Here is a 25,681-nt window from a genome sequence, read left to right as displayed (position 1 = left end):
GCTTTCTTCTAGCTGCGGCAAGTGGGGACCACTCTTCATCACGGTGCGCGGGCCTCTCACTGTCGCGGCCTCTCTTGTTGCGGAGCACAGGCTCCAGACGCGCAGGCTCGGTAGTTGTGGCTCACGGGCCTCGTTGCTCCGCGGCATGTGGGATCCTCCAACACCAGGGCTCGAACCCATGTCCCCTGCATTAGCAGGCAGACTCTCAACCAATGTGCCACCAGGGAAGCCCAAGGAAAATTTTTAAGGCTTAAAAATGCCTTCTCGGCGCATTCCCTGCCTGTTCAGTAGTTAGGACTCAGTGCTTTCACTGCCAAGGGCCTGTGTTTGATCCCTGGTCAGGGAACTAAGATCCCACAAGCCCCGAGGGGTGGCCAAAAACTAACTAAATAAATAAAAAGCCTTCTCAACAAAAAGAATAACAAAGGCCATCTCCTTACTTGGGATCAACTGTCTAAAGATAATCTAAAGAACTATTTTTCTCCTATCTTGAGTCAGCCTTTTTAAATAAGAAGACTGATCTTTAATCTGGAAGGGTAAGTAAGGATTAAGGGGAAAAAAAAAAAGAAAAAAAAAATTGAAGCCCAAGATAGGAAGGAGACAGGAACAGAAAGAAGAAGGAACTGCTTTAAATTCATATTTATAGATTAAGAAAAATCACATCCTAAAATATATCTGAAAATTGGGTAATTTCCAAGGAATCATAAAGAAGTGCCATGAGAATGGATGTAGAATCCATGCAAAATTCTAGAACAGGGGCTTCCCTGGTGGCGCAGTGGTTGAGAATCTGCCTGCTAATGCAGGGGACGTGGGTTCGAGCCCTGGTCTGGGAGGATCCCACATGCCGCGGAGCAACTAGGCCCGTGAGCCACAACTACTGAGCCTGCGCGTCTGGAGCTTGTGCTCCGCAACAAGAGAGGCCGCGATAGTGAGAGGCCCGTGCACCGCGATGAAGAGTGGCCCCCGCTTGCCACAACTAGAAGAAAGCCCTCGCACAGAAACAAAGACCCAACACAGCAAAAATAAATTAATTAATTAACTCCTACCCCAAACATCGTCTTTAAAAAAAAAAAAAATTCTAGAACAGACTTTTAAAAACCTGATTAATAAGGAACTTCTACAACATTTATTTGCTCCCGGTCCTCAGCCCTTTCTAATTCACCCTCCTGGGACTTCTTTCTGGGCTCTGGTTCCACCTGTCCCTTAAACACTAGTGCTCTCCCAATCCTCGTTCAACTTGTATGCTCACTCCACAACAGGGTTTGCAACCTTCCGTGGGAGTCATAATTCTCTTTGATGATTTGATGAAAGCTATAGCTCAGAACAATGTATGTTTGTTTACAGAAAATTTTACATGTAATTATTTCAAAGGTTTCAAGAGCTCCCAGGACCCTGGCCATGCAGTCCTTAGCTTCTCAGGGCAAGAAAACTCCTCACAGAATCCCAGCCTGGGCTTCATCTCTAAACACCCCATGCACAGTGAGGTGGCACACAGCTGTGGCAATGGAAACTCTGAATGCTAACGGATACACTTCGAATAGCACCTAGGAGCTCATGATATTTTTCTGGGTATGTTGGAGAAATGGTTCAGCTAGGCAGATTCTCGGTTACCTAGTGAATGCTAATTAATAAGATTTATGAAAGAAGTTTCTAACAACTATTCTGCAGAAGCCCATCCTCTTACACATTCGATTTTAAAAAGGTGATTTGAATGAGGACACAGAAAACATCCTTATCAAATTTTGGATGAGCAGTTGTGACAGTGAGTAGCTGGACCTTAGACCCAGGATTTAAAACATATCGACTGAATTCAGCCTAGGGGTGAAGTGGAGTCGGGAAAGATCCTCAACTCAAAGACCTTTTCATACACATACTCTCCTCTTCCTCAAATACAATAACTGATGGAAATTTAATGCATCCCCCAAGACTGCACACTCCTTGAGACCAAGGCCTAAGTCTAATTTATCTTCATATATGTATCTTCACACAGCACCTTGAATAATGTCAGTATCACGGTCTGCTTGGGCTATACCACGCTATGCTAACAAATAGCTCCAAAATCATGGTGCCTACAACACAGGGGTTTATTTCTCATGTACATTAAATGTCAATCGTGGATTGGCTTCAGCTCTGTCCCATCATCCTGGAACCCAATCGGAAGACTCCATCATTCTGGGACCAGCCCCAGCTAAGGCAGGCTGGTTCCATGACAGAAGGAAAAGAGCTACCGGCGGCACCACAAGATGGAATTTAAAACATCTGCTCAAACACGGGACACATCACTTCCTCCGACATTTTATCGGTCTAGGAAAGCCGAGTGTCCAAACCTGATGTCAGCAGAGTAGGAAAGACAACCCTCCGACAGAGAGGACCCTGGTAGAGAGGCAACAAATACTGCGAACAATCATACAGTCTACCACAGTGCCTTCGTAATAGAAGGTGCTCAGTAACTGGCAGTAATTATTTAGATGCCAGGCCATAAATACCACCGGGCAGAGACCGTAATCTGTCTCGCTCACTGACGCATCAGCGCCGCACGGTGCCCGCCACATGGCAGAGGACACGCTAAATCCTTACTAAGTGAACAGGGATAAGATGAGCATGGGATCCGGAATCAAAAACACCAAGTACTATGTCTGCCAATTCCTGACTTAGCGGAAAGCCATTTTTCTCTTCTGATTCTGGGATGGTTGTTGTAAAGATTAAATAAAAATTCATGAGAAAAAGCACCACGAAAACTGTGCTCTTTTACACAGATGTTATTTCTCCAGATAGTCAAATGGGATGAAATTTGATAAAAAAATAAACTCATTTAAACTTCTATAGTAATGCACTACATAATATCCTGCATTTATTTTCAAAGCATCAACTGGCAAGTAAAGAATGAGAAAGATTAGACTTAAAGCAGTTCACATGAAAAGGAGACAAAGTTTTAGTTGACCATAAGCTAAATATGATCAAAGGGTAATGCTGCTGCCAAAAAATGTAATGCAAATTTCAGGCTGCATTAATAGAAGGAGAGTATCCAGATAATAGCTTCATTGTATTCAGCAATGGGCAGTTCACATGTGAAGCAGCCAGTCAGTTCTGGCCACCGTATTTGAAGAGGTATACTGACAAACAGACTTTGTCATGAGTTTAGCAATGTGCATGAAAAAGGTCTGTAAACCATGTCATGTGCATATGGTTCGGGAATTGGGGCTTTTTTTCCCTTAGCGTGGCAAAAAGAAGACTCGAGTAGGATTTAACAGTCATTTTCAAACACCTTAAGAGTTAACCGTGTATAAGAAGAATAAGTTTCAAATATATTGCGCTAGACTGCCAAGGACCAGTAAGTGAAAGTTAAGAGGGGAAACAGGTCAAGCTCAATGAGAAGTTATTTCTGACACTTAGAAACCTAAAACAAGGAAGGGTGGCTGATAACACAGTTAGAGATGCTACTGAGGAAACTGAATCGGGTGGGAGTCCGACAAATCTTACTCGCTCCTCTATGGAACCAAATATTTTTGAGGCGTTTGAAACCGTCCAAACAGCATTTCTCTTTTCTGATTAAATAATAATACTATTAATACTACTAATAACAACAACAAAGAACAAGAACTGAGGTTAAGTAGTAAAACAAGAAGTTGTTTGGCCTGACAAACACAGAAAGGCATGCTGTTGGAAGGAAATGAAATTTCAAGCCTAGATAACGTTAAACATAGACACAGTGTCTAGGTCTGTACAGAGGAAATAGGCTTAGTCAAAATTGTATTTATTCTGGAAGTTGGTTTTCCTTGCATGACCTAACTCCTATCATTTTCACGGAGGTGCAAAAGATTTTGTAAAAGTTCCTACGATGGCACTTAAGCAAAAATTTGCTAACATTAAACTAGTGTTCTTGTTGCAAAACAGCACGAGCGCTATTGATCAACTTGTATCATCATTCACACTTCCCACGGCAGACTATTACACAGAACACCACTGTCATTTAAAAATGGTCCCTCATTAATATCTTATTTTGTTTCCTTAATCTATTCAACATCCAGCACTTTTCCAGTCTCATTCCCAGCTTTCAATTCCCAAGGATTCTCTGCACACTCTGGTCTCTCTAATAGGTCCTAAGTAGTAAAGATAAATGCCTGACTTATCTTTGTATCCTGGCCCCTCAGCTTCACATCACTCACAGCATAGTAAACACTCAAAATTGTTTGTTAAATTCCTTTCTTTAATGAAATATTAAAAAAAATAACCTAATGAACTTTTCATTATATTTTAATTGTTACACAAGAGAAAGTCATAGTAGGCTGTAAGGATATGCTGGATATTATGTTCTTGTTATACTAAGACGTGAATAACCACTCTTTACAAAGTATCTTGGAATACAAATTTCTTTCTCCTTTAAAGTCCTCTTTGCATTCTAAAAGGGCACATTGAACGCGATTTCGCCGTACACAGGATTTTCAGAGTACTGACACAAGATGCTAACGCCCCACTTACTTCCCTCACTACAGGTACGTGTGTAAAAATTGAGCTCAAAAACCAGTTTCTTTGACTTATTAAAGTAAATCTGTATGTGCCTTTCCAGAATATATGTAAATTCAGATTTTAAAAAATCTATTCTTGGGCTTCCCTGGTGGTGCAGTGGTTAAGAGTCCGCCTGCCGATGCAGGGGACGTGGGTTCGTGCCCCGGTCCGGGAGGATCCCACATGCCATGGAGCGGCTGGGCCCGTGAGCCATGGCCGCTGAGCCTGCGCAGCCAGAGCACAGGCAGCAGGAGAGGCCACAACAGTGAGAGGCCCGCGTACCGCAAAAAAAAAAAAAAAAAAAATCTATTCTTCCAAGCCAAAAACATAAAGGAAAGTGTAAAGGAGAAAAGTTCAACACCTATCCTCTACCAAGAAGTATGAAAGTTTAGGACTTACTTGGTACAGGTTAAGGCTTGTTTAGGAACTTGTCACTGGATTCCTGTTCTTGTTACTTCTCTCCTTCCTCTTTTGTGGCACTATCGAGAATTGCACAGGTCATGGGGACACAATGCTCTGCTGCAGAAATCAGGAGGACACGGTTTCGCATCTCCCATGTCCATCCAAAGGACAGAAACGTCTCCATTCCACTGGGAGATGGCAGAATGAGTCAGTAAGGAGATAAACCAGTGATCAGTTAAACGATACAGTAACTAAAAGTGTTCATTTTCTTTTAAATTAGATACTTACGTATTAAAGCAATTATTTTTAAATGATAGAAATGATGTACAACTAAAAAACTGTTTAAATAAGAGCCACTAGAAATTAATTATAGCTAATATGTATTGAATGTTTTCTGTGTGTTGGGCATTCTTCTAAGTGCTCAACATACATTAACTCATGTTTACCCTTCATCACAGCCATAAAAGGTAGTATCCTCATTTTACAGATTAGAAAAAGGAAGCATAAGAAGATGTGGTACATATATACAATGGAATATTACTCAGCCATAAAAAGGAACAAAATTGGGTCATTTGTAGAGATGTGGATGGACCTAGAGACTGTCATACAGAGTGAAGTAAGTCAGAAAGAGAAAAACAAATATAGAATATTAACGCATATATGCGGAACCTAGAAAAATGGTACAGGTGAACTGGTTTGCAGGGCAGAAATAGAGACACAGACATAGAGAACAAACTTATGGACACCAAGGGGGAAAAGTGAGGGGTGGGGGTGGTGGTGTGATGAACTGGGAGATTGGGATTGACATGTATACACTGATGTGTATAAAATAGATAACTAATAAGAAACTGCTGTATAAAAAATAAACAAGATAAAATTCAAAAATTCAAAAAAAGAAAGAAAGAAAGAAAAAAGAAAAAGGTGGCACAGACTAGTCAGATAACTTGCACAAATCACACAGCTATTGACAGGCAGGAAAGGGACTGGAATTCAGGCAGGACAGCTCCAGGGCTCATTCTTTAACTTTATGGGTAGGTATCACTATGGTATACTCGAACATTTGAAGGTCTTTTTGAGTCTATCAACATGAATCACATATAAAGAAATTTTTTTTCAAGACTGCATAGAATTATTATTAAAATGCTTCCACAACCAACTTTTAGGATTAGATGACCAAATCCAATACATTACTTCATTTAAACCACGAGTACCTAACCTAATCTAATTTTCCATATAATCTATCTTTTGGCCTTATCATACTTCCTGATAAGTGCAACTGGGTACCTCTTATACACTTAACATTGTGCCCGACAATATGTCACTAAAAGTACTTTGCATAGACTAGATCTGTGATGTTTTATTCATACGAGTGTGCATTAAAGTAGTTCTTCTACTTCTCAAGTACTGAATACAATTATTCAACAGACATTTGAATACTTAATGAACACCAAGTAGTATGGATACAAAGATAAGTTAGATGGTTTCTGCTCTCAAGGGAGGCCACAGTTACAAAACAATGAAGCAAGTGCTTTTATGGAGCGATGACCAAGGCTCCAAGGGAACAGAGTTCCCCCAGCATGACAAGGATGAGGGCAGTTCCATGCGCAAAGGCATGGAGATGTAAAAGAACATTTTCCTCTTGGGGAATATCAAGCTATTTAAGTAGGACTACAATGCTAAGTTTAGAAGGAAAGCAAGGGAAACAGTGATAAGAGATGAAGGATGAAGCTGGAGCTAGATAAAGAAGTCTTGTAAGTCATAATATAAAAAGACTCAAGCATCTCAAGGATTTAAGCGGGATGCTGATAAGATCAAATATGCTAACAATAATGGTTATCACACTTCTTGTTTTAAACAATAGTACCCTGATTTCATGAAATCTTACGCAAACGTCCACACTTAAAATTGATCAACGTAAAACTGCACTGGTAGAAACTGGAATGAATATGCTTGGAATGAACCCTTCACAGAATAGTTTCAAAACCACTGCTTTTCAAAGGAAGAATTAACATAGCCAGAGGTGCGTTTTATTTACTTTATGCCTCTCCCAGTGTGATTCTAACTTCTCAGGTGCCAGGATTCATTCTCATAGTTCCTCTTCAGTCATAGGACCAGGAACACATAGAGCTAAGCAAATAGTACTAGGCCTTCAAAATCAATGACAAAGTTATAATATAGAAAAAGGAAGATCAGCAGCTTCTTCACTTATGAGTCAAGCTATAATTTAAGTGACTACATTTTCTAACCTAAAAGTTAGGATTTATGGTTGAACAAATACTAGTGTATTTATGGCCACAGAATATTCAAAACCGGTACAGTGCTGGAAAATATAGGATATATGATTGTAACTGGTATGATGTAATGTTTTAAAGATTGGTATACTTGTTTTCTTAACAATGACTTTGTACCTGAAAATGCTTCCCCATCTATCCCTTGAGAATCTGTTCTCCCACCTTATAGAATTTGGAGCTCTAGATAAGATCTCTGAAAATGACCTTCAGTGTGAAACTGCTTATCTTCCTCATAGCCATCTAATATGTCCCCAGCAATAACATGTAAAACTGATTAAAGGTATGCATATGCCTGTCCTGCAATTCACTAGTCTTGATTCTTCACAGTGAGGTGTGCTAATAAAAAAAGCAAGATTACCATTCTATGGAAAAGGTATATAATGATTAATTTAACATGTTTTATATCAAAACTATTATATTCACTTCATACAATTTAATCAAATCCCTATAATCCTTCCCTCTACCCTTCTCCTTCCCCACTGTGGGGAACATAACCACTTACACAGTCTCAAGAATTTTTAAAATATCATCCCCGTTAAAAATAGACTGATTAAAAACAAATGTTCAAAACAATGTTTAACACATATTAAAAGAAAGTTAAAGAACAATCTCACTTTTCTCTATCACATAAGATACCAACAACCAGCCTGGGCCACTCTTATCATGCGTTAAAAGTTCTCTCATAGCATGTGGTTCAAAGCCCACCAGTGACAATTATTAAAAGGAGGAAGAGGGGAGACAGGCACAGGATACAAATTAAATTCTTCAATATATCATTCGACCAACATGTACAATATATTCACTTACGGACATGTTTAAGAAATGGTCCTTAAACAGAAACAATATAAATATTACTATAAGGAAAATACCTTCTCCATATGATATAGCAAATTCAGTCCAAAACTTAGTATTCAATGCATCATTTCGGGGCACACTCTACACTCCCTAAATTTGCAAAAATAGCCAACTATTCTGCTATGAATTTGTTTGGGATGAAGATAACTCTCTTCATTATAGTAAAATAAACTTTATCACATGCATTTTAGGGAAGCAGCTTAGTAAGTTACTCATTTATATTTCTTTCAAATATAAAAGTCTGAGGATTCTCAAATAATCATTAAGAACAAACTGACTTTTAAACAAAAGCTTTTTATAAATAAAAATATACTTGAAAGTAATCCTACAAAAACATACAAGGAGTCCTCATATGTAACTATCAAAACAATACCCAATATCAAACATCTAACTATACACATTTAACTACTGATATATATTCAAGTAGAAGGTCTCAGAGTAAAATTTCCATGTCTTTTCCACTTAAGGGCAAGTTTTTTGAAAAATATTCCACAGATAAATAGGTATTTTTTAAATAGACTGTACAACCACTATGTTGATTTTAACAATACCTCAAGTAAAGTTAACTTAGAACAAATACTAATAATAGTTAGAAATATTAAATTATATACAATGTTTAATTGCCCTTGCCTTAATACAAAGAAGTTCATAAATTATCTTAAGATAAATCTATATTTTTCCCTAGTTTGTGAAAACTGCAATAACCTTTCTATTGAGGATAACTTTGGATTAAACCACCCTCAATAACTGAGATTCAAACATCTCCCAGATGGAGCAGCTGGGAGAAAATAAAGAGGACAGTTTTAAAAAAGAACTTTGATGCTGTAGATAAGATGATACTACATTAAAAACCAGTGTGACTGGAGTCTGCAAAATATAAATACGTAACAGTGAAAGAAAACCCTTTAAGGCCAATGAGGAAAATGCAATTTACAGGATCGTCTATGATTAAAATGCTGAGCTCAGCCTTTCTTATTTCTAAAATTTTTGCCCAAATTTCTGCAGATTACAAAGTCTAAAAACTTTTAAAAATCCTATATAGTGGACTTAAACATACTTATTAGTATTAGGTAATGTTTTATGCTTAAGAAGTCTACGAAATATTATTTAAAAATCCAATTTTCCATAAAGTATGTTGCATTACTGATTGCATTTTATAGAAAAGAAAAACTAAATGACATTGGAAAGTGACATTGGGTTAAATAATGAAATTGAGAACGTAAATCAGACTTAAGTTCCAATGAAAATTTCTAATCATTATTTCTATTCTCACAGATCTTGGCACAAATATTTTTAAAATGCAGTATTATTTTGCATGTATTTAAAAAATTTTTAATTACATTCCCTCAATAATGATAAATCCAAGTAATGAAATTTTTACCTATGCTCTAAATTAGCAATTCTTTGAGGTAGTCCTTTGAAATTAAAAACAAAAAACAAAAAACAAAAAAAAAAACTTGAAAACATTTCTTTTAACATCACAACTTCAATCTTCATTTTTTTTTAAAGGAATAACTGTTTTTTTCGGATTTATTTATTTATCTATCTATCTATCTATCTATCTATCTATCTATCTATGGCTGTGTTGGGTCTTCGTTTCTGTGCGAGGGCTTTCTCTAGTTGCGGCCAGCGGGGGCCACTCTTCATTTTTACTCATTTGTTCAATAGAGGAATTAACAGCCTATACTAAAAAGATCAATGGGGGCTTCCCTGGTGGCGCAGTGGTTGAGAGTCCGCCTGCCGATGCACGGGACACGGGTTCGTGCCCCGGTCCGGGAGGGGCTGAGCCCGTGAGCCATGGCCGCTGAGCCTGCGCGTCTGGAGCCTGCGCTCCGCAACGGGAGAGGCCACAACAGTGAGAGGCCCGCGTACCGCCAAAAAAAAAAAAATCAATGGCATCATTCTAGCTCTTCCCTTAATTTTATAATATTCAATTATGTTAAGAGCAATAAAACTGTGCCTGTTATCCCAAAGTTGTGCTCTCAACCCATATTCAACATGAAAGTAATTTCTTGCTTTCTGTCTCATGCACAAGAACAAAACAAAAAACTATTAAAGTACTCAAAAGATACTCTGAACACATATACTCACATGCTTAGCTCTTAACCCTTAAATCCCTTCTCTAGGAATAAGACTTCTCTAAAATTGGGGAGGAAGGGTGTCACTCTTACACAGCCAGGCATGAATAGCATAAAGCAAAGTACATTTGATTGATTATCCTTAATTAAGTTTGTGTCCAGTTCCTCCCTTTCCCCCTTATCCCACCATAAAGTTTGAGATAACTCATAAGCAAGTTCTACTCATATTAACTCACATTCCTTTTTTCAAAGTCATCAAAGTAAAATGATTTCAGAATGAAGACTCCCCAAGTACTTCATTCAATATCTCCTGCGATTTCAAATAAACCCAAATGCACTAACAAAAAGAGAAAAAGGCTCCCTTGAGAGTTAGAGTTGTTCTAAGAACTCAGTTGTTCTTTTATCAAAATAGATTTTTCACAAGTGACCCAAACACAATTAACAGCTTAGGAAAATCAAGCCTTTAATTCTGAAGAATAATTTGCACCTAGAGAAAAATTCAAGGTGATGGTTTTCACTGCATGTGGACTGTAGACCAAATCTATTTATTTTGACTTTGCTGAAGTCTGGGTGTAACCACTTGTTGGCCTATGTTGCAGGACCACCGTCCTAGTGAGAGCATCTTACAACAAGCTGCTTTTGATACCTTACTAACTAAACTACCTTGGATAGGATTCCAGACAAACCTGACCAGAAAATTTTGGCATTCTAATTTGGTTTCAATGTACTCTAAATGGTACAACTCTAAATCACATGGCAATTTTTCCATTCAGTTAAAACCTTAATAGGTAGCATATAAGTGGCACAACTTTGAGTTTAGCAAGCCCATAAATATTAACTTTGCCCCCAAACACTTTGGGGAAAGGGATAATTCAAGGAACACACTGATAAATCTTCACATTATGCAAAAAATGTTCTTTGTTTTTTGTTTTTTGCCATACTGCACAGCATGAGGGATCTTAGTTCACCGACCAGGGATCCAACCACTGCACGGGCAGGGACATCCCCAAAATTTGTTCTTAAATTGTTGTACGGCAACTGACTTTTCATAAATCAAATCACATTTGATAAGTACCATATAAAAGGGATTATTTGAAGGCACCTTTTAGTGAATCCTTTTGGTAAAATTTAGAAGTCTCACATAACATAACCACTACTTGTTTTATAATCTTAGACTTGTAAATATCAAAGTTCTTTAAGTGGAGCATAACTGCTTTCTTGGGCTAAATACATCCCAGCATCACTGCCCTTCTCTCTCTTTCCCAAGTCTTAAAAATGTCACCCAAAAAACCAGCTTTTCATCTGTAGTAGAATATACAACACTAGGAAAGTCGAAAAAAGAAATTAAGTGATTTTTTAATGTAAAACAGAAATGTATGTACTCCCAAAGATAGGTCCACGAATTGTTTTTGGCAATGATCACAATAAGTGTCGAATTAAAATGATTTTTTAAAAAATCAAGATATGCATTTCTTAAATCACTTTCCCACGTGCCTTTGTCACCTGGAGGAAACTGTTCAAGAACTGTTTATCTCCATGAACACATGACCTCCACAATGGCACCAAGGTCAGCGAGACATACAGGAGGGGGGAATGCTGAGTAAAGTGCTGATGTGCCCAGTTCTACAGCTCCCTTTAAAAAGAGAGAAGATAAATAAAAATAAAAATGTATTTATATAGTACAGGAAAGGAAATGATGTTCTAAGTCGTAACATTCAAGTACCCCATTACAGAATTGTATATGGACATAGGTCATCAACAGCCACAGAAGCAAGACGTAAAAGGGGCATCACAGCACAGAACCAGGTACAAAAATTGCTGCACAGAAAGAATTAACAAGATACCAAACTGAAAAATCCTCCCTTACATCTTGTACTGAAAACCTCTGGTACCCTGGCTACATGCTACAACGACTCAATTTCAAAGTGAGACTCTCTGCTGACAGAACTTCTTGAAAAAAGACGAACAACCAAAGATCCACAAACAACCGAAGAAGCACCCGCATAGCAGAAATGCTCAGGTAAGAAGTAAATTTGTATATGCTGAGCCTGCCAGTTAATGTGAAATTCACCAGGTGTCCCGGTGTTCCCTCATTCTTTACCAAAGATTCCTCAGCTGTCACAATCCCCAACCTTTCATAAACCAGAAGTTTTCTTGATGAGATTTAAACTCTAAAACACATTACCCACTTGGTATAATCTGTTTAAGCTGGACTTATACGCAAAAAATCCTTATCATGTGAAATTACTATATTTCAAATTTCCAAACAACTTTCAAATATGAAACAAACATACGTCAGAGGTAGCACCTGAAAATTTAAAAGTGACTTAGCGGAGAGCAATTCAGCTATGGATAATTCATTCCAACGTTTGGTAAATAGGTTGCATGCATTATAATAGTAGAAAACTAAAGAGGGGGAAAAAATCAGCAGAAGCACTGGGTATTCACAATCAGCAGAGAACTGGGCTGACAGCAGTCTTCCAAGCTACTTTCAGGGAAGCTCCTGATTGGTGGGAGGCACTGGGTCAATGTGATTACTTAACCCTGGCAGTTACAACTAAACTCCACTTTGATGGGCTCCAAAGCTTATGACAAAAAGACGACTGCTTGAGCATATCAAGTACTTCGCTGTCCTGCTTCTATTTCTCTCTCACACAACCAGGGGCCTGACACCTGAAACTCATCAGAAAAACATTACCTCGTTTCGGGGCTTTAGAGTTTTGTATTTATTACTTGTAAAACCCACTGGGCATAGATTCAGTTGGGGATGGTGGTGGTGATGTGAAAGATTAACCCATTTCCTGCACACACAGGGAAAAACTCATGACCATTCAAGCAGTTCCCTCTCTCCCTAGTAATAACTTTTTAAAATATCATTTAGTCCTAAAATAACCATAAGCAACAACCATCAAACATTGGCATGGCAACGTCCACACATCATGCCCTAGTGCTACCCACAGGCAGATCTGTTCGTCTCTGGTCCCCAACCAGGCGGGTCCTCCGGGTCCCTCTCGCTTTCGTCCAGTCCAGCAAGGCTTCTCCCCGAGTTTTGCTGTAAAATCCGCCACTTTCGCTGGCCCGGGCAAAAGCAAGGCGCCTCGTCCCCAGGGCAGAGTTTCTCCCAACTCCCAGCAAACATTTCCTGAGCGCTTCCAACGGGCCCCCCGCGCGCACCTGGCCGGGCCCCTCGACCCCTCCCCGCACTTTACCAAGCCCCAGACAGGGGCCCACCTGCCTCTCGTCGCCTGTCCCACGGCCGGGTCGCCCAGCCAACTCCTGCCCGGAGGCTGCACTCCCCCGGGTCCCGAGCCCCCATCAATCCGGACGCCGACCCCGAGGGTCAGGGGCTCCAAGAGGGGCCCCCAGACAGGCTGACCCCGCGACGCCCCCCAGAGGCCGGGTCCCGCGCGCCTGTCAGCGCCCCCGGAAGGGGTCAGGCAGGGGGGCTGAGCTCGCCGGGTGCCCTGTCCGCTCCTGACACCCTCTCCCCCCACCGCACTCACCTGGCGGGCTCCGGCCGAGGGGCCGGGCGAGAGGCTCGGGGGTCGCGCGAGGAGGCCGCCGGGACGCCCGCCGCAGCCCCCACCCTCCCTCTCTCCCGCTCCCTCTCCCTCTCCCGCTCCGGCCGGCGCGCGCCCCGGGCCCGACGCGCGCCCGGAGCGCCGGGGGGGAGGGGGCGCGCGGACGCGCGAGCGCCGGGGAAGGGGGCGCGGGAGGCGGGGGCAGGGGGCGCGGCGAGAGCAGCGTCTCGGCGGCGTCGGCGGAGAGAAAGCAGCCTCAGCCGCGTCCGTCATGGCGCGCGGCGGCAGCTGCGGCTCCCTCCGGCTTCCCGGCTCCCTCGCCTTTAGTTTGACCTTTCCCTCCAGTGTGTCTCAGGGAGAGCGACGATGCGCGCGCGTGTGCATGTCTCTCTGTGTGTGTGCGCGCGCGCGGGGAAGGGGCCGGGTTCGCTCCCCGACGCCTGACGTCACTGCTATGGCAACGGCAGCCCCGCCCCTTGCCGCCTGTTTCCTGCCCCGCCCTCTGCGCACGTTCCGCGGCCTCACGTGCTCACTCACACGCACGCACGCACGCACGCTCGGAGCGCGCGCGCCCAGAGCGTTAACGGGGGGGAGTTGGGAGGTCAACTGGGCCTCCTGGTAGCCTCCCTGAGTTCAACCAATCCAGTGAGGAGAAGCCGTGGGCGGGGCGAGCTCAACTGCCAGAGCGGCGTGAAAAATTTCCCAAGGCAGAGCGAAAACCTTTCCTGAGCGACTGAGCATGCCCGGTGGTGAAAGGTGAGAATTGCCTGAGCGTTTAGGTGGGTGGAGGGGAAGGCGGTCCGGTAGTCGAGGGAAGGGAACTCCGGGGCCCAGTATAGGGGTGGTTAACTGGTATCGAACTGGGACTGCGTGGTGTGAGAGTCAGGCAACCCCGGATTGCAATCCGGCCCGGCCGCTGTTGCTGTGTGACCTTGGACGTGTTACTTAACCTCTCTGAACTGAATGTCTTGAGTAAAATAGGGTTACTAAAATCTGCCATTGTGGTTGTGAGAAGTAAAAGCGTGGAAAACGCCTCACCCGGCAAATTGTAGACCCCAAACACTTAGTTATTAGTATGGAGTCCACAGCCTCCTTATTTTATGAATGGGGACACAGGACTCAGGGAGATTAAGTGACCTGTTCAATGTCAGGTAGTGGCAGAGACCCAGGCTTCAAGTTCAGTACTCTTTCCTACATGGCCTTCCCTCAGGGAGAGGGGGAAAAAAACACACTACAGAAAAACATGTAAAGATCCTTTGCTCTCTGTGGATCCCTTTTTAATCCACACCAATTCTCTTCCCATCCCCCCAAAAGATTAGAACTCTGGACATAAGGGCTGGACAGCCTTGGTGCAGTTTTTGGAGGGCAGTTATTTGGCTCTCGATTTGTCCCTGAACAAGCAACAGAATGGTGCTTTCCTCAGTTCCCTTGGGGAGCCTAAATTTCTTCTCAAGTTTTGGTTAAAGTGTAAACACAGTAGCAAGGAGCTCCAGTTCCTCCACAATTTCTAGCTACCTGAGGAAAGATTAACTCAGTTAACCAATGTTTACCCAGCATCCACTGAGTAAGTAAGAATGCTTCTCCAGCCCACAAAAGGCCTGTGACCTCAGGTCTGTGCAGGTACCTTACGATTCAGACCCACTGGTGACCTCATCGTTCCTTGTGCTTCTAGTCCTTTCTCTGACTTAGCTCTTAATCACTTACTGTCTCATGGTATTTCTTGAATGATATAGTACTATTTAACTCTAGATTTGCTGTTAACTTTTTTAAAGTATTTGTCTCCTTTCCTGTCTTATACACCCCCCCTCACCAAAATACCTAAATCTGATCTTGGTAAAGGACATCACCAGCTCCTCAAACATGCCCTTATATTCCCCATTTTCTCTCCAGAAATTAATTCACTTGAGCCTTTCAAATTCCACCTGTAACGTACTTGCTTCCAAAAGGTCTTGCTGGATCTACTCAGAATGAATTAGTCCCTTTTCCTGAGCACTTGGTACATTCCTTGCTTCGGACATTGTTCCTAGTAGACTTTGTTTCTGTGATTTGTGCACGTCACCTAGAGAAAACTTCTCTGAACATCCATGTATGCGTTGGCTGTTCCTATTCCTTGCTCTCATAGCATCTTATGGTCTAATATACTGCTCCTTACCAGTTCCTTTACAGTTTGATTTATTTACCTTCTCCATCAGATGTAAAACTCTCTAATGGCAGGAAACATGTTTAGTTCCACTTTGCATTTCCAGCATTAACCTCAATACCACAGCTATAGAACGACTAGGTATTGAATGGCTGAATGGGCTCCTTGCCTACTGCATAAAGTTCTTAGGGGCAGACTTTACTTTGTATTTATATCTCAGAACTAAAGATTTTCCAGAAAGTTATAAATCTTGGACTATTCTAAAAGGCACCAGAAATTACATGGTCACACCCATGCAATGAAGGAAGGCTTTGGCAGTAGCATAAAATGCTGAGCAGAGCAAGAAGTAGGGAACCCAGGTAAAAAGAAGTGATTTCTTAACTGCTGCTGTGGACCTAGAATGAGAGATTTTCAAATGTTGTTAAGGATACCAAGCAGATTCCTCCAAGGTGTGTCAGTGATGTTCCTCCCAGAAAAGGGGAACAGTTATGCAAAGAGGAGTCTTGGAAAAGAGATCAAGCAGTGTTTGCTTACTCTGAACTGGAAGCATTTGTTCCTTTGCCTAACTGGACACAAGAATCTAAAGCCTGGTGCTATTCTTGTGTGTAATATTGTTCTCCCTCTGCTACGCTATTTAACTACCTGTGTGTGTGTGTGTGTGTGTGTAGATGTGCGTAAATCCTTAGCAAATCTAGTCCTCTTATTCCTCATCATGTGAATGGCACTGCCAAACACCCAGTAGCAGCAGTCATTCTCAGTTTATCCCCATCTCCGTTCTGTCAGTCTCTGAGTCCCATAACGTCTTCCTCTTAAATGGCGGTGGTAGCCATGAGCTGCCCTCAGGCTTCGTGTGAGCCCTCATATCTCTCATCTGGACAAAACCCTCCTAATTGGTCATTTCACCCCATCTTGGCAGGTCCAGCCCAACTTTCACCACATCCCAGACTCCAGAGGGACTTTTCTGAAACCCAGAGGATTGACCATGTCCTCAAACAGCTTAAAAATCTTCCATGGCTCCTCCATGCCTCCTCAGGAAAAAAAGATCACACTTCAGTGGTTTTTTTATGCTTCATCCTCAACCAATTTCTTCAGCCACGTCTCCCACTACTTTTGCAAGAACTCTTTTGCTCCGCGGATGTTGAAAACTTGCAGCTTCTCATACATACCATGTTCTCTGTGCACACAGGTTCGCCTACCTGCGATTCTCTGCCCAGGCCCTCTCTACCAGGTTAATTGCATCTGTGCTTTCTAGGTCTATGAAGACAGTCATGCTTCATCCCTCTGGCATAGCTCTTCTTCTTCTTTTTTTTTTTTTTTTTTACATCTTTATTGGAGTATTATTGCTTTACAATGGTGTGTTAGTTTCTGCTTTATAACAAAGTGAATCAGTTATACATACACATCTGTTCCCATATCCCTTCCCTCTTGCGTCTCCCTCCCTCCCACACTCCCTATCCCACCCCTCTAGGTGGTCACAAAGCACTGAGCTGATCTCCCTGTGCTATGCGGCTGCTTCCCACTAGCTATCTATTTTATGTTTGCTGGTGTATATGTGTCCATGGCATAGGTCTTCTTATTCTGTGTTGTGAATATACTCAATGTGCTCACATGTCTTATCTTCACTAGAATGTGAGCTACTTGAGGGCAGGGGTCTTGGCATATTTTATACCTGTATGGAACTCTAACACCTACCAGGGTGCCTGGCACAGGATAGATACTCAATAATTGTTTATTGAATAAATGAATGGATTATGAGCTCCATGAAAGAAAAAAAGTATTACATTTCTTTGATTCTTCACAGTATCACGGAAGTAATAAGTAGGTACTTAAAGTAACAACGAATGAATGAAAGGGTAGTAATGAGGTATGAAAAACCTACCATGCACCCCTCACCTTCTGAGACGGCCCACACTCTGTCTGTGGAGTGTGTATCTCCCCGAATAAAACTTCTTTCAACAAAACAAAACAACCTACCATGTATCAGGGACTAGACTTAATACTTTCCATTCATTGGCTCATTTAATCCCCCAGCAACCGTATACTGGAGGCATTCGTATCTATATTCTGCAGATAAGGAAATCAAAGCTTAAGGAGGGGACATGACTGGGCCAAGGTCACACTGTTAGTTGTTGGCCAAGCCAGGATTTGATGTCAAGTTCACCTCACTTGGAAATGGACTGTTATGGAGGGTATTCTGCTGCTGCTGCTTTTGTGATGGTGGCAGTACTGCTGGTGAGGACGACTTTGACATCTATTTTGTCATAACCGAAGGTTCCTGCTTCTTATCAGAGAAATCAGTGCTCCCTGTGCTCCAACGGGAAGAAACGTGATTGTATTACCTGCAGTCAATATGTACAAGGCAAGCTAAATGGAGGGGTCATAGTTTTTCTTTTTCTCTTTTTTTTCCAGAATTATTTTTGTGTAACTGAAATAAAGATTACTTAGTTTTAGGATACAAATGTTGCACATATAAGGATAAAATGTTTAAAAATGGTCTTTGGGATATGAAGGACCCAGCTGAGGCCATTTTGGAGGCTAGAAAATGAAAACTTTTCTGGGTTAGTAACATGGTCGGTTCATGAAGAGCTAAGGTGAATCTTAGTATTTAAAAGGCAATCCTTAAAAAGTTGGGTTAGGAAAAAAGACACTGGGTAAGTACCTCATTAGGAAGAGGCGGAGAACATTTGGTTCCTGTCTGCAGGGAGTCTCTTGCTCCAGGCTTACAGTACCAAGAGGCCCCTGGAGTTGGAGTGGGGCTCCCACAGAGTTACAAGCACACCCTTGACTGGAGGGCACGCTCCCCTCTCTGGGAAGGTCAACATCTTTGACCAGAACATAGACTTGTTGGGGGAGGTGGTGAATGAGGAAGAAGCGGGGAAGGGAGAGCCCACATCTACCCGGTTAGCCGACCAGCTCATTCAGGCCTGGTGATGAGCAAGGGAAACCAGCTGTTCTACCCTCATAGCCTGTTCAGACTGATACATTGAAATTAGCAGCTATGTGGATGCTGTACACTGCACAACCCTAGGGGGAGCTATTTACATGGGTGTCTATATGAATGACATCCTCTGTACAGTACTCAACGTGTAGCCGTCCTGATTGTAATATATTCAAGGCACATCTCTGTCTACTTTGGCAATTTAAATGATCCTGATTAAACCTTTGATAATACAAATAAATAAATATTTATTGACTGCCTGCCAGTTATCATCTCAGAAATTTAAATGACTTTTATTGTACAAAGTTATTTCTAACGATTTGTGCATATTTCAAAGTGCTTATTAGACTAATAGCATTACCATTCATTTATTAATTCTAATAAACAACAATTGAGCAGCTAAGTTCCAGGCATGATTCAGAAGGCTGGATTCAACAAACGTGTTGAACCCTAACTACAAATCTTACAAAAACTATTAACTGATTCCTTCAAAAATAAAAGCTTATGCATTTTTGCAGTTTGTTTATGCCACTTTACTATGAAGGTAGTCTACATATATATATATATATATATATATATATATATATATATATTTTTTTTTTTTTTTTTTGCAGTACGTGGGCCTCTCACTGCTGTGGCCTCTCCCATTGCGGAGCACAGGCTCCGGACGTGCAGGCTCAGCGGCCATGGCTCACGGGCCCAGCCGCTCCGCGGCATGTGGGATCCCCCCCGGACTGGGGCACGAGCCCGTGTCCCCTGCATCGGAAGGTGGACTCTCAACCACTTCCCCCCCCAGGGAAGCCCAACATACTTTTTTTTTTTTTACATACTTTTTTTTTTTTTCCCCTCCTAGCTCTATCAAGAGAAGGGCCAGAAAGTTAAGTTGGCTGCTTTAAAGGTTTCCTGGAAGCACTAGGGAAACCATTTTTCATAGAGTAAGTGTGTGACTGCATTGTCCAGGAAAGAGAGTGTAATCAGTCTTGGATCCCTGGATCACTCTGTGGAAGAATGCTAATCTCCACCTAGAAACATTTCATTTGGACTGTTAGATGAGCAAGAAATAAATGAAAATTTGGGGGTTTGTTTTAGCAGCAAGCTCTACTCAACACCTTCACTGGAGAAGGAGACAATATGGCCATGTTTGTACCCCAAATTTGCTGAGCTGCTCACACAAGTAACATTACATTCTTAACTTTGGAACCCAATTAAGGATGGCTCTGCCTGCAGTCTTTATTAAATTGCTTCCAAGTGTTTGGATGGTCTAACTATGTGTGACTGTCACTACTGGAAAATTGTTATGCACAGCTCCAGAAGCTGATAATTAGCTTAAAAAAGCCACTCAGGAGGAACAAATACACACATACATACATAGAGTCACACACACACACAAACACAGTAGTATGCAGACTTTCAGGTAACTTTTACCATTTTAACTATTGTCATTATCAGCATCAGCATCTTCCTCATCATTATTTTTTAAGTCAAGAGGCTTAAAGAAATCTGAAATAATAATCCAGAATATTCGCAACAACTCGGGAAGAATGAATGAGGTGACCCCAGGAAGGTAGTGGGCTGTCCTTTTAATGAATCATCATCACAGTCTCTCTGTGCTGTTTGTCCTGTGACCTCAGGTGGCATGCAGCATGATGCCAGGCATCTGTGTTTGAGTGGCCCTCCAGCTCCTCGAGAATTACTGTAAAGTTGGAGGTAGGATTTGCTCCTGATATTTTATGTGAGCGTCGGTATGAAAGGCTGCAGCATGGGTGAGTGAGCGGTTTATTCTCCCTGAGGATGGGGCTCAGGATCCACCCCCTGCAGGCCACAATTTTGCCCTGGGGCGGACTGTTCAGTCTTTCTGTTGGACTGGCAATTTGAGCCATGCTAGGGGCCAAAAGCCATAACGGACTAAAAACTAGGGAGGTGAGTTCTATTAAATTACAATAACATCCACACTTCCAGGGAAGCTGCAAAAGTCATTCCTGTCAGATGTACTCAAAATCAACAGCCAAATTACTCCTGCTAAATGCTCCGAGCTACTGAATAAAGCCCTGTACCGTTTTAAATAGTAACTCAAACCCTCTAGTCCCATGCCTCAACAATAATTATGAAAATGCTCATCAGTATCCTCCATAATGCATGGTAATGATTATTTAATTGATTGGCTACCACGTGCAAGGTACTCTTTTAGGTGCTTTATGTGTGCCGGATGCTTAAGTCTCATGACAGCCTTGCAAGGTTATAAGGAATAGCAAGAAGTAAGAGTTGTTATCCCATCTTGTAGATGGGGCAAGAGAAATTCAGGGCACATAAGCAACTTGCTCAATGTCACCCCAGTGGTGATATCAATGTAGTTAAAGTATATTCTTCGGAAAAAAAAAAAAAAAAAAAAAGACTTCTGTATGTAAGAGCTGATTCCAAGCTCAGGGACATTTTAAGCAAATTTTTACTAGAAAAAAGTTCCTATGGTAAACATTGAGAATAGCGAGGTGTCCTCATCAAGCAACTCCTATCATGAATAATTTGGAATTAAAGGGTTTTGAAGGATCTCTATCTTATTTTCCTTGCAGCAGAGCCAAGTTCTTAATAAGAGTTTCTGCAAAAGAGGAACCTGGGGCTGAATCTTATTTATAGAGGCAAAAGATTTTTTAAATTTCAGTCTCACATTCTTACTCTCCACTTGAATTTTCCAATTAACACAGCAATAGCAAATGATGTGAAGACTAAGTCTTAGTCGTCTGGGTCCTATTCCTCCTTACTGCAAATCCTTAGTTTAGGTTTAAGGCAGGGTTATGCTGAGTCGTATGATTGCTCTAGTCCACAGCAAGATTTCATAGTCATACTGTGGAACAAGTATAGCTAACTTATGTTTAGAATGGTAATCTCTCAGGATCCCAGGGGATTGGTCCAGGACTTCCACAGACACCAAAATCCATGAATGCTCAAGTCCCTTATATAAAATGGCATATCATTTGCATTTGACCTACACACATTCTCCCACATACTTTAAATCATCTCTAGATTACTTATAATATCTAATACAATGTAAATGCTATGTAAATAGTTGCAAATACAATGTAAATACTATGTAAATAGTGCCCTGCATGGCAGATTCAACTTTTAGCCTTTTGGAACCTTCTGGAATTTTTTTTTTCAAAATATTTTCAACCTATGGTTGGTTTAATTCACGGATTCGGAACCTGTGGATACAGAGGTCTGGAGGCCCAACTGTAACTGATTTAATTAAAGTGGGGGTTAGATTCATTTCTGTGCTATAGCCTGCTCACACTTGTTCACAAAGCTGACGGCACACAAGGCTTCCTCATTCTGCATTTAGTGAGGTCTCACTGGTATTTTGAAATCAGCCTTTGTGGGAGTATTTACCCCATGTAAATTGGCAAATGCTACAAATCAGGACTTTTACTCCCCAAGAGGCAGTTAAACGTTTACCAGCATGCTACTGACTAGATTGTATTATTTGCTCCAAAATATCTGTTGTCTTCCCTGTGGGTCTGTATACTACCTTTCCCTGTGAGAGGACAATATTTTTCACCTACTGCAGTCAGGCTTGACTATATGACTTGCTTTGGTCAATGGAATGTGACCGGAAGTACGTGTGCCATTTCTAAGCAGAGGAGAGTGTGCCCATTTTTTTTTTCCTCTGCCACAAGCTGGCATGTCCCACATAGTGTCTGTGCCTACAATCTGAGTCCTAGAATAAAGAGGATGTGGAGCAAAATCACAGCCAACCTGTAAAGGACATAGACGTAAGCAAGGGATACAGCTTTCCTGTTGTAAAGATCTGGGTCTTGTTGTTACTCTGGCATTACTGAGGCTGAGCTGATTGATACAGCAATTGGGACTTACAGTTGAGGCTGCCAGAGTGGAAAACCTAAGTTGTGGGGCATTAACTCTGGGGCTTAGGAGTGGGAAGCAAAAAAATATGCATTGAAGGATGGAAAAACAGCAACTCATGTTATCTAGTGGCAATACATTTGGTAAAACTCTCACCTATGATCACCAGGAGGACAGATATGGACTGAATGACCTTGTGGCTTTAGACAAAGAGGTTATGGAACGGAATGTTACTGACATGCCTGGGATGCTACGGTCTGCATGGGATGAAATATTATACGAAAAAGTTGAGTTTAGGAAAAAATTGTACATTTTGGAGAGATTGAAGGGAGTAGAAATGTCCAGAAATTTGAGGGCTCAGAGGAGAATGTAATTGATTCTGATTTCCATACAAAAGATAACACTGAGGACTTTAAGTGACAAAGGCTGATTAAAATTCAGCCTTGTACCAAGGATCCATAGAAGGTATGGTCCCTCTATGAAAACCCCTGAATTGATGAAGGTGGCACCAATTAAATCTTTTCAACTGGACAAAATGACTCTGGGAAAAGAGATTATAAATGTGGTTCTCCCACTGAAGAAAAATAAACTCAAAATACCTGCAATTAAGTCTAGAGAGAATCATAAGTAGAAAAGAATTGGGGATGTGACCATAGGCACATGACGTTTGATTTTGGAGTCTACCACTTGCAGCTAAGAGCACTCTCCATAATAAACTGCATTAAGGGTTATTGGCAGGATAAACTGAGATTGTATACATAAAACATTTAGCAAGGTAGAGTAGTTCTTTCGACTAACACGGGCCAGAGAGCAGGTAAGAAGTAGCCAAGAAATCTCAGTTAAAAGATTCAATGCTAATAATTGCAGCAAATGAAAATGGTCCTGTGTTGGGTCTGTGTGGAGGAATGGAAAGAACCTGGGTTGTAGAATCATATAGAGTTGACTTTGAAATCTACCTCTGCCACTTGGCAAGCTGAATGGCACCGAGCAAATTGCACACACAAAAATTCTGGGCCTTGGTTCTCTCATCTATAAAATGGGGATAATATGGTCCCTTGTAATGATTAACATAAATAAATAATAAAGCATGAGACGTCATTCTTGGTGTCTAGACATTCAGTATATACTGGACAGCTCTCTCCTCCAAACGTACATGCTACCACCACTACCTCATGCTGGCCCCTCCTGACAGAGTATGATTTTACCCGTCAAAGGAAAGCAGGAGGGTTATTGCCCCAAAGCATCTTCTCCTATGATGCCTCTGACGAACAGGAAGGCTGTTGAAGGGCTGGAAAGAGGGGTGTGTTGTTTTATACCCAAGGTGCTTTCTAATGAATATTTTATGATTTTCTCAGTATTTATTGTTTTGCCAGAATTCAAACAAACAAACTTGATTTGCTTTAGAAAAGAAAAGAGAGAGAATCACAAAAACTAAGAGCGGAGCTCCTGGGTAATACAGAGCGCTGATGTGGTGAGCCCATTTCTGACTGCAGGGAGTTACCTACCCCAGTCAACGTGTAGCATTCCCACTGATGACCTCTGTTGTCTAAGGATGGTCATTTGCCTTCATTGGTACAATAAACTGAATTAAAGTGTATATATTCCAGTATATTCCATGCTTGGGGTGAAGACGTCTCTCTCTTGCTGGCCATGAAAAAGAAAGCGCAAAGCTTCAGGACCGTTGGCTGCCATCTTGGAACTATGAGGGAAACCAGCCTTCGAATAACCCAGATGCTGAGGACAATAGCACACAGGAATGGAAACAGCTTGCATCTGTGATACCATCTTTGAGCTGATAACCATACTGCATCTGGATCCCCATTCAATCTCTGGGTTTACAGTTACAGGAGGTAATGGATTTCCTTATTTTTATGCCAGGCTATCAATGACTAGAAACTGATCAGTCATGACAGTGGGGAAGCACCAAAGGGTAGAGTACACCAGGGGGGCTGAGGGTCACAGCCCCAGAGTCTAGTCACCTGGGTTCCTATCCTGCTTCTGCGTTGTGCCAGCTGTGTGGCCACTGGAAACTCACTCAGCCTCTCTCTGCTTCAGTTTCTGCATCTGAGAAACAATGATAATAATAGATCTGATCTCATAGAGTTCCTGAGAGGATACGTTTGCACAATTCACACAATACAGTGCCTGGCGCCTAGTAAGTTTTAATATAATCTGATGCATTATCATGATTACCTCCAGATGCGCAGACCATCTGAGGATCTACAGAGTGATGCTGAACTGGGGCCCCAATTCTCTTCCTTTCTGTCCTTGACTGTATCTCCTCATTATGTCAGATTTTGTTCTCATTCCCTTTCTGGATCGTCTTTCCTTTCCTTGTTCCTTTCACTAGCCATAATTGGCATTGATTTATAGCATTATTGTATTTTTTAAAAATTATTTATTTATTTATTTATTTATTTATTTATTTATTTATTTATTTATTTATTGGCTGGGTTGGGTCTCCGTTTCTGTGCGAGGGCTTTCTCCAGTTGCGGCGAGCGGGGGCCACTCCTCATCGCGGTACGCGGGCCTCTTACTGTCGCGGCCTCTCCCGTTGCGGAGCACAGGCTCCAGATTTGCAGGCTCTGAGTAGTTGTGGCTCACGGGCTTAGCTGCTCCGCGGCATGTGGGATCTTCCCAGACCAGGGCTCAAACCCGTGTCCTCTGCATTGACAGGCAGATTCTTAACCACTGCGCCACCAGGGAAGCCCCTGCTGTATTTTAAAATATGTAATTTTACATTTCTTCTTTTTAATTTACGAAGTCAAAGATAGAACATTTTTCTATTTCCTTCAATAAGAAAAGAATGTTTAGATTTGCTTTTTTTATATCCCTATTACATTCATCTTCTTGGCTTTGGTCCAGTGTTCCACTCTGTCAAAATAATTTTAAAGCTTGACATTGCCAGTTATTACCTTCACCATCTTTCCTGGCTTTATATCATCTGCCTTTGAAGCTTTCACCAAGTCCTTGACAAAACCTGCAATTTAGGACTACTCTATCAGTTATCAGTTAGGCATATGTGGTGGAAAACTCTAAATCAGTGCCTCTCAAGCTTTATTGAGTATGTGAATCACCTGGAGAGCTTGTTGAAACAC

General features: G+C 41.6%; 2 long non-coding RNA genes across 4 annotated transcripts in view; one reads left to right on the top strand and one right to left on the bottom strand.

Moving 5' to 3' along the window:
- The window catches only part of LOC309792150, an 86,668-nt gene extending 72,695 nt beyond the window's left edge, over positions 1–13,973 (bottom strand). For all 3 annotated transcript variants that reach the window (XR_014291607.1, XR_014291608.1, XR_014291609.1), the window contains exon 1: positions 13,636–13,973. This is a non-coding gene — a long non-coding RNA (uncharacterized lncRNA). The remainder of the gene's footprint in view (positions 1–13,635) is intronic.
- A 301-nt stretch (positions 13,974–14,274) lies between these two features.
- Positions 14,275–25,681, top strand: part of LOC309792275 — a 284,711-nt gene continuing 273,304 nt past the window's right edge. The window contains exon 1 of the long non-coding RNA XR_014291660.1: positions 14,275–14,409. This is a non-coding gene — a long non-coding RNA (uncharacterized lncRNA). The remainder of the gene's footprint in view (positions 14,410–25,681) is intronic.

The sequence above is a fragment of the Mesoplodon mirus genome, assembly GCF_964341445.2.
Source record: "Mesoplodon mirus genome assembly, chromosome: 16".
Taxonomy (NCBI): Eukaryota; Metazoa; Chordata; class Mammalia; order Artiodactyla; family Ziphiidae; genus Mesoplodon; species Mesoplodon mirus.
This window is presented reverse-complemented; position numbering and strand designations above follow the sequence as displayed.